The sequence below is a fragment of the Astatotilapia calliptera genome, chromosome 3 (genome assembly GCF_964374335.1).
Source record: "Astatotilapia calliptera chromosome 3, fAstCal68.1, whole genome shotgun sequence".
Classification (NCBI taxonomy): Eukaryota; Metazoa; Chordata; class Actinopteri; order Cichliformes; family Cichlidae; genus Astatotilapia; species Astatotilapia calliptera.
Window position 1 is genome coordinate 25,324,480 of NC_137424.1, and position 9,969 is coordinate 25,334,448.

The 9,969-nt window shown below is 39.7% G+C and overlaps 1 long non-coding RNA gene across 1 annotated transcript; it reads right to left on the minus strand.

Moving 5' to 3' along the window:
• Positions 1 to 5,664: 5,664 nt before the first annotated feature.
• Positions 5,665 to 8,628, minus strand: LOC145426206 (uncharacterized). Its single transcript, XR_013906926.1, has 3 exons — positions 8,108 to 8,628; positions 7,709 to 7,757; positions 5,665 to 6,244 (listed from the first exon to the last, which is right to left on the minus strand). It is a non-coding gene; the product is annotated as an uncharacterized LOC145426206 (long non-coding RNA).
• Positions 8,629 to 9,969: the final 1,341 nt, after the last annotated feature.

Sequence of the window (9,969 nt, forward strand, 5' to 3'; positions counted from 1 at the left end):
ACAGCCTGATTGGTTATTTAATGGTTTCAGCTTAGTTTATTTGATCTAAAACTTCAGTGCACGGTTGCAGGGATCAGCTGACACAGATCGCTCGCACAGGCTGGTTAGTTATTTAATGGTTTCAGGTTAGTTTATTTGATCTAAGACTTCAGTGCATGGTCGCAGGGATCAGCTGACACAGATCCCTGGCACAGGCTGGTTAGTTATTTAATTGTTTCAGCTTACTTTATTTTCTGTAAAACTTCAGTGCACAGTTGCAGGGATCAGCTAACACAGATCCCTGACACACGCTGGTTAGTTATTTAATGGTTTCAACTTAGTTTATTTTCTCTAAAAATTCAGTGCACGGTTGCAGGGATCAGTTGACAAAGATTCCTGGCACAGGCTGGTTAGTTGTTTAGTGGTTTCAGCTTAGTTTATTTGATCTAAAACTTCAGTGCACGGTTGCAGGGATCAGCTGACACAGATCGCTCGCACAGGCTGGTTGGTTATTTAATGGTTTCAGGTTAGTTTATTTGATCTAAGACTTCAGTGCATGTTCGCAAAGATCAGCTGAAACAGATCGCTGGCACAGATCCCTTGCACAGGCTGGTTAGTTATTTAATGGTTTCAACTTAGTTTATTTTATCTTAAACTTCAGTGCACGGTCGCAGGGATCCGCTGACACAGATCGCTGGTTAGTTATTTAATGGTTTCAGCTTAGTTTATTTTATCTAAAACTTCAGTGCACGGTCGCAGTGATCAGCTGACACAGATCGCTGGTTAGTTATTTAATGGTTTCAACTTAGTTTATTTTATCTAAAACTTCAGTGCACGGTTGCAGGGATCAGCTGACACAGATCGCTGGCACAGGCTGGTTAGTTGTTTAGTGGTTTCAGCTTAGTTTATTTGATCTAAGACTTCAGTGCACGTTCGCAAAGATCAGCTGAAACAGATCGCTGGCACAGGCTGGTTAGTTGTTTAGTGGTTTCAGCTTAGTTTATTTGATCTAAGACTTCAGTGCACGTTCGCAAAGATCAGCTGAAACAGATCGCTGGCACAGGCTGGTTAGTTGTTTAGTGGTTTCAGCTTAGTTTATTTGATCTAAGACTTCAGTGCACGGTTGCAGGGATCAGCTGACACAGATCGCTGTCACAGGCTGGTTAGTTATTTAAATGGTTTCAACTTAGTTTATCATAAAAAACTTCAGTGCACGGTTGCAGGGATCCGCTGACACAGATCGCTGGTTAGTTATTTAATGGTTTCAACTTCGTTTATTTTATCTTAAACTTCAGTGCACGGTCGCAGGGATCCGCTGACACAGATCGCTGGTTAGTTATTTAATGGTTTCAGCTTAGTTTATTTTATCTAAAACTTCAGTGCACGGTCGCAGGGATCAGCTGACACAGATTGCTGGTTAGTTATTTAATGGTTTCAGCTTTGTTTATTTGATCTAAGACTTCAGTCCACGTTCGCAGGGATCAGCTGACCCAGATCGCTGGCACAGGCTGGTTAGTTATTTAATGGTTTCAGCTTAGTTTATTTGATCTAAGACGTAAGTGCACGGTTGCAGGGATCAGCTGACACAGATCGCTGTCACAGGCTGGTTAGTTATTTAAATGGTTTCAGCTTAGTTTATTTGATCTAAGACTTCAGTGCACGGTTGCAGGGATCAGCTGACACAGATCGCTAGCACAGGCTGGTTAGTTATTTAATGGTTTCAGCTTAGTTTATTTGATCTAAGACGTAAGTGCACGGTTGCAGGGATCAGCTGACACAGATCGCTGTCACAGGCTGGTTAGTTATTTAAATGGTTTCAGCTTAGTTTATTTGATCTAAGACTTCAGTGCACGGTTGCAGGGATCAGCTGACACAGATCGCTAGCACAGGCTGGTTAGTTATTTAATGGTTTCAACTTAGTTTATTTTATCTAAAACTTCAGTGCACGTTCGCAGGGATCAGCTGACACAGATCGCTGGCACAGGCTGGTTAGTTATTTAATGGTTTCAGCTTAGTTTATTTGATCTAAGACGTAAGTGCACGGTTGCAGGGATCAGCTGACACAGATCGCTGTCACAGGCTGGTTAGTTATTTAAATGGTTTCAACTTAGTTTATCATAAAAAACTTCAGTGCACGGTTGCAGGAATCAGCTGAAACAGATCGCTGGCACAGGCTGGTTAGTTATTTAATGGTTTCAACTTAGTTTATCTAAAACTTTTCAGTGCACGGTTGCAGGAATCAGCTGACACAGATCGCTGGCACAGGCTGGTTAGTTATTTAATGCTTTCGGTTTGGTTTATTTTATCTAAAACTTCAGTGCACGGTTGCAGGGATCAGCTGACACAGATCGCTGGCACAGGCTGGTTAGTTATTTAATGGTTTCAGCTTAGTTTATCTAAAACTTCAGTGCACGGTTGCAGGGATCAGATGAAACAGATCGCTGGCACAGGCTGGCTAGTTATTTAATGGTTTCAGCTTAGTTTATCTAAAACTTCAGTGCACGGTTGCAGGGATCAGCTGACACAGATCCCTGGCACAGGCTGGTTAGTTATTTAATGGTTTCAGCTTAGTTTATTTGATCTAAGACTTCAGTGCATGGTCGCAAAGATCAGCTGACACAGATCCCTGACACACGCTGGTTAGTTATTTAATGGTTTCAACTTAGTTTATTTTCTCTAAAACTTCAGTGCACGGTTGCAGGGATCAGCTGACACAGATCGCTGGCACAGGCTGGTTAGTTATTTAGTGGTTTCAGCTTAGTTTATTTGATCTACAACTTCAGTCCACGTTCGCAGGGATCAGCTGACACAGATCTCTGGCACAGCCTGATTGGTTATTTAATGGTTTCAGCTTAGTTTATTTGATCTAAAACTTCAGTGCACGGTTGCAGGGATCAGCTGACACAGATCGCTCGCACAGGCTGGTTAGTTATTTAATGGTTTCAGGTTAGTTTATTTGATCTAAGACTTCAGTGCATGGTCGCAGGGATCAGCTGACACAGATCCCTGGCACAGGCTGGTTAGTTATTTAATTGTTTCAGCTTACTTTATTTTCTGTAAAACTTCAGTGCACAGTTGCAGGGATCAGCTAACACAGATCCCTGACACACGCTGGTTAGTTATTTAATGGTTTCAACTTAGTTTATTTTCTCTAAAAATTCAGTGCACGGTTGCAGGGATCAGTTGACAAAGATTCCTGGCACAGGCTGGTTAGTTGTTTAGTGGTTTCAGCTTAGTTTATTTGATCTAAAACTTCAGTGCACGGTTGCAGGGATCAGCTGACACAGATCGCTCGCACAGGCTGGTTGGTTATTTAATGGTTTCAGGTTAGTTTATTTGATCTAAGACTTCAGTGCATGTTCGCAAAGATCAGCTGAAACAGATCGCTGGCACAGATCCCTTGCACAGGCTGGTTAGTTATTTAATGGTTTCAACTTAGTTTATTTTATCTTAAACTTCAGTGCACGGTCGCAGGGATCCGCTGACACAGATCGCTGGTTAGTTATTTAATGGTTTCAGCTTAGTTTATTTTATCTAAAACTTCAGTGCACGGTCGCAGTGATCAGCTGACACAGATCGCTGGTTAGTTATTTAATGGTTTCAACTTAGTTTATTTTATCTAAAACTTCAGTGCACGGTTGCAGGGATCAGCTGACACAGATCGCTGGCACAGGCTGGTTAGTTGTTTAGTGGTTTCAGCTTAGTTTATTTGATCTAAGACTTCAGTGCACGTTCGCAAAGATCAGCTGAAACAGATCGCTGGCACAGGCTGGTTAGTTGTTTAGTGGTTTCAGCTTAGTTTATTTGATCTAAGACTTCAGTGCACGTTCGCAAAGATCAGCTGAAACAGATCGCTGGCACAGGCTGGTTAGTTGTTTAGTGGTTTCAGCTTAGTTTATTTGATCTAAGACTTCAGTGCACGGTTGCAGGGATCAGCTGACACAGATCGCTGTCACAGGCTGGTTAGTTATTTAAATGGTTTCAACTTAGTTTATCATAAAAAACTTCAGTGCACGGTTGCAGGGATCCGCTGACACAGATCGCTGGTTAGTTATTTAATGGTTTCAACTTCGTTTATTTTATCTTAAACTTCAGTGCACGGTCGCAGGGATCCGCTGACACAGATCGCTGGTTAGTTATTTAATGGTTTCAGCTTAGTTTATTTTATCTAAAACTTCAGTGCACGGTCGCAGGGATCAGCTGACACAGATTGCTGGTTAGTTATTTAATGGTTTCAGCTTTGTTTATTTGATCTAAGACTTCAGTCCACGTTCGCAGGGATCAGCTGACCCAGATCGCTGGCACAGGCTGGTTAGTTATTTAATGGTTTCAGCTTAGTTTATTTGATCTAAGACGTAAGTGCACGGTTGCAGGGATCAGCTGACACAGATCGCTGTCACAGGCTGGTTAGTTATTTAAATGGTTTCAGCTTAGTTTATTTGATCTAAGACTTCAGTGCACGGTTGCAGGGATCAGCTGACACAGATCGCTAGCACAGGCTGGTTAGTTATTTAATGGTTTCAGCTTAGTTTATTTGATCTAAGACGTAAGTGCACGGTTGCAGGGATCAGCTGACACAGATCGCTGTCACAGGCTGGTTAGTTATTTAAATGGTTTCAGCTTAGTTTATTTGATCTAAGACTTCAGTGCACGGTTGCAGGGATCAGCTGACACAGATCGCTAGCACAGGCTGGTTAGTTATTTAATGGTTTCAACTTAGTTTATTTTATCTAAAACTTCAGTGCACGTTCGCAGGGATCAGCTGACACAGATCGCTGGCACAGGCTGGTTAGTTATTTAATGGTTTCAGCTTAGTTTATTTGATCTAAGACGTAAGTGCACGGTTGCAGGGATCAGCTGACACAGATCGCTGTCACAGGCTGGTTAGTTATTTAAATGGTTTCAACTTAGTTTATCATAAAAAACTTCAGTGCACGGTTGCAGGAATCAGCTGAAACAGATCGCTGGCACAGGCTGGTTAGTTATTTAATGGTTTCAACTTAGTTTATCTAAAACTTTTCAGTGCACGGTTGCAGGAATCAGCTGACACAGATCGCTGGCACAGGCTGGTTAGTTATTTAATGCTTTCGGTTTGGTTTATTTTATCTAAAACTTCAGTGCACGGTTGCAGGGATCAGCTGACACAGATCGCTGGCACAGGCTGGTTAGTTATTTAATGGTTTCAGCTTAGTTTATCTAAAACTTCAGTGCACGGTTGCAGGGATCAGATGAAACAGATCGCTGGCACAGGCTGGCTAGTTATTTAATGGTTTCAGCTTAGTTTATCTAAAACTTCAGTGCACGGTTGCAGGGATCAGCTGACACAGATCCCTGGCACAGGCTGGTTAGTTATTTAATGGTTTCAGCTTAGTTTATTTGATCTAAGACTTCAGTGCATGGTCGCAAAGATCAGCTGACACAGATCCCTGACACACGCTGGTTAGTTATTTAATGGTTTCAACTTAGTTTATTTTCTCTAAAACTTCAGTGCACGGTTGCAGGGATCAGCTGACACAGATCGCTGGCACAGGCTGGTTAGTTATTTAATGGTTTCAGCTTACTTTATTTTCTGTAAAACTTCAGTGCACATTTGCAGGGATCAGCTAAAACAGATCGCTGGCACAGAAAGAAAACATCTCCCTGTCATTGGCTTTCATTTGAAAATGAAATTAGAATGACAACATGTTAATATGCTTGCAAATTATTTTAATGGGTTAATAAACATTTGTGGAAGTGCCGATGTAGGGCAGGATGCTTCCTACACCTGTGGCATGCACTTGTGTTTCTGTAAATGAATTGCTTGGACGAAGCGTTTTCCACAGTTATTACAGGGGAATGGTTTTTCTCCTGTGTGAATACGCTGGTGCATTTTCAAGTTCCCTAAGTGAGAGAACCTTTTTCCACACTCATCACAGGGGAATGGTTTTTCTCCTGTGTGGGTGTATTGGTGTCTTTTCAAAGGACTTCGGTGAGTGAAGGTCTTTCCACACTCTTCACAGAGGAATGGTTTTTTTCCACTGTGCCCAAACTGATGCACCTGAAGATGAACTAACTGGGCAAAGCTCTGGCCACACTGATCACAAGAATAGGGTTTTTGTCCAGTGTGCAGACGCTGATGGACCTTCAAACTTAATAGTGTTTTGAACATTTTCCCACACTGCTCACAGAGGTATCGTTTGGTGTGAACTTTTGTGCGCAGATCCAGCTGTTCTTCAGTTGAATCTACCCCCTTCTTATGGTGAGGTCTTCTTTGCATTTTCCCGGTCTGTATATAAAGAGAAAGAAGAGATGGACAGAGTAACAACAATCTACAACCATTTGATCTGATAGACTTCCTCCTTACAAAGACTGAGGTGTTGTGAAAAAGTGGAAATGGGAAATTACTGAAGAGTTGTTGTGTCCTTCTTTCATAAACTCCTCCCGCCAGGTGAGGGATGAAAAACGTGTTTGTAGTCAGAAGATGTTTTGATGCAGTCAGCATGCTCATTACCCCAACAATATTTTGCATATTAATTATACATGTTTTTTACCCATTTATATGTAACTTAAACAGGCTATTTACAAGTAAGCAAAGTAATCCTGTTCACACGTCACCAAATGCAAACACAAACCCACTATTCAACAACGGAAACTCTGTGCTTCCCCATCTGATTCCATAATTGGAGTCAGCAGGGAAACTGCAATTTTAGTGAAAGGTAAGTAAAAATATATCCTGGCTGTACCTGTAATGCCAAAAATGCTAAATTAACTGTTCCCCTGGCCCCTTTGGGAACATTTTTATGTCACTGTGAAGTTTACCTTTCACCTTCACATAAGATAAGATAAGATAAACCTTTATTAGTCCCACACATAGGAAATGTGTTTGTTCACAGCAGAAAGTGGACAGTAAAAAGTTAAGAGCAGCAAAGTCTACTCTTCATTCTATCAGAAACAGTTATCACAGCTCGTACATTTTCTTTTTACACATATATGTAAGCACTGAGCCAAATTTAGTAATGCCAACACATTAAAAGAACAACATTTGTCTCTTATGTATGATACATCTATATATACACTGTAACAGATACTTGTCTTTGAGTGAAGATTTAAGGTGATATAAATAAATAACTGCAACTTGAATCTTTACTGAAGCTCAGTATTTGACACAGAGTTCAAACTCACTGCTGTAATAACTAATAATGATTAATATAATAACTATAATATTGGCCATATTATAGTTACATTACCAAAGTGAGATGATTTTAGTCTCATGAACAACACTATCTAATTGTTATTTACTAGCTAATCTTAAAATGACTGTTCAGTACAGAAATGAAGCCCAACAATCATGTTTGTACAGTCCTGTGGTCTCAGCCTCAGATTCTTATCAAATCACACAGAGCTCATGTAGAAACAAATGTACAAAATATGTTCTCCTTCATTTCTGTCAAACAAAGCTGTATGAAACGTTTCCAAGCCTCGCACTTCCGGCCTTAACGGTCTTTGAGTACGCGGACCTTGAGGACCGTTAAGGCTGCGTACTTTAAAGCTGCAGACCCCGAATTGGGATACAGCCTTAACGTCGTTTTCCTTCGCTATTTAAATTCACAAGCACTACATAATCTCATAGTGCCACCTACCTGGCATTCCTCGGGATCAGCAGTTAATTTTCATGAGGCAATTTTAGGTGGGTTACACTTGGAATGCCATGTCTCTTCCTTATCTAATGTGTCACGTTAAAGTGACTTACCTCTGCCACTGTGAGCATTTGGCTGCTGGTGTTACTCAGTGAATCAGCTCTGACAAACATAAAGATAATAAGTTTAGAGAAAAATTATCCAAATACTGCCTTAAAAACAACAATGATGTTAAGACTTCTCATCCAAGCACATAAATGAAAAACAACATATGTACCTTTAAAATTTAGCTTGAAAATATGATTAAATACTTTAAAGTAGCAATAAGAAAGATAATCAAGTTAGATACTACAAATTTACAGACATTTCGTCTCGTGTTTGTGCCTAGTTTTAAAGATAAACTGGACCTGAAACATGAATTCAATTGAAAATAACACAATTAAAAGGAAAAAAAAACACTGAATGTCCTTTGATTTACTAAAACTACCACTGACCACCAGTTTTTTTCTTACCCTTGGCATGTGAGGGACATTTGTTTTGGTCCTGCTTAATGCTTGCCTTCACTGAACTCTGAGAGATGCACCAATGGTTCCCATGGTATCCAAAGCTGACTCCACTTCATAAGGTTCCAGAAGTGAATTTAAAAATCAACACCAAGTATTTAATGAACCACAAATCCCAGCAGGATAACAACCACTGGTGTTTTTTCCTCCAAACTTTATTTATTCAAAGTCATAAACAAAACAAAATAATAACTAACAACGAAATCAAAAATGACATAAAAGAAATAAAACCCACTCAAACTCATTATTGAACAAAATCAGTTACATTTACATTTCATCTTGTCAGAATATAATACACACAGCATATTAAATTCAACAAGATGAAGGTGTTCATAGTGTATTTGTATTGAGTATTACATAAGATGTATGTAGTTTAAACTCAACTTAAACTCTAACAGATCAACAGATCATGCATTTATAACAGCTCTCCACACAGCCCTTTCTCTAGCATTTTATTTTCATTCATTTTCACTTTCATTAGCAGATGTAAAGAGGGTTTTTTTATATATATATCTTATTAAAAGCCCCTCTGATATGTTATATATATCTATAAAAAAAAATCTGTCTCGCTCATGTCTGCAGTAGGCTCACTTAGCATAGGGGGTCTAGCCTCAGGACCCTTACTGGATACAGACATCCCAGGCGGGAATGAAACTTGCGATCCTCGGCTCCAAAGGCCTGTAGATATATATATATATATATATATATATATATATATATATATATATATATATATATATATATATATATATATATATATATCCATTATCATTAATGGAGCTCCAGTGGAGAGCGTGCAGTCCTTCAAGTATCTCGGTGTCAACATCTCCTCAGACCTGACATGGTCTGCCCACATTCAGGTCCAGACCAAAAAGGCTAGGCAGTGCCTGTACAACCTACGACAACTGAGGAAGTTCAGGGTCTCTCCAGTGATCCTCAGGACTTTCTATACAGGTGCTGTGGAGAGATGTGAGAGATTTTGAAGGACCCATCCCATCTGTTGCTGGGATGGGACGGGTGCCCCCCACCCCCCTATTATCCTTAAGTGACTGAGACAGGACTCATTATCATATTCAAATCAAATCAAATCAAATCACTTTTATTGTCACATCACATGTGCAGGCACACTGGCACAGCACATGCGAGTGAAATTCTTGTGTGCGAGCCCCACAAGCAACAGAGATGTGCAAACACAACAACACAAACGAGCAAAATACAAGAATGGCCAACCTGAAACTAATAAATATATGTACAATATATAATAGTGTATGCATTTCTGGATGTGTATACTAAATATTTTCCTACGAGTGTGTGTGTGTGTGTGTGTGTGTGTGTATACACATTTTTACAAATTAAATAGTAAAAATAAATAAATAATAAAAATAATAAAATATATAAAATATACAGAGTTGAATATGTGCAAAACAAGTGGCATTTATATACAGTGTGTAGTGCAGTGCATATATTCTCATATCATCCTGATTCTTCTGGCCTCACTATAGCACATGACATTTTAACACCCTTCCCACACAATGTGCACAAGATGTAATTTTCCATATTGTTTTATTTTATTTTATTTCTATTTATATAATGTACCACTTGCAACACATAATGTCCTCTTTGTATATACTCATTCACTGTATATAAAGTTCTGTCTTTCTCTTTTTTTCGTTGCACAGTCGAGGAGTGTATCAGGTCACATTTCACTGTGTGTTATACCTGTATAGCCATGCACGTGACAAATAAAGAATCTTGAATCACATTTACTCTGGGCCTTCTTGATGTGATGTTCTTCTGCTTCCCTGGCCACT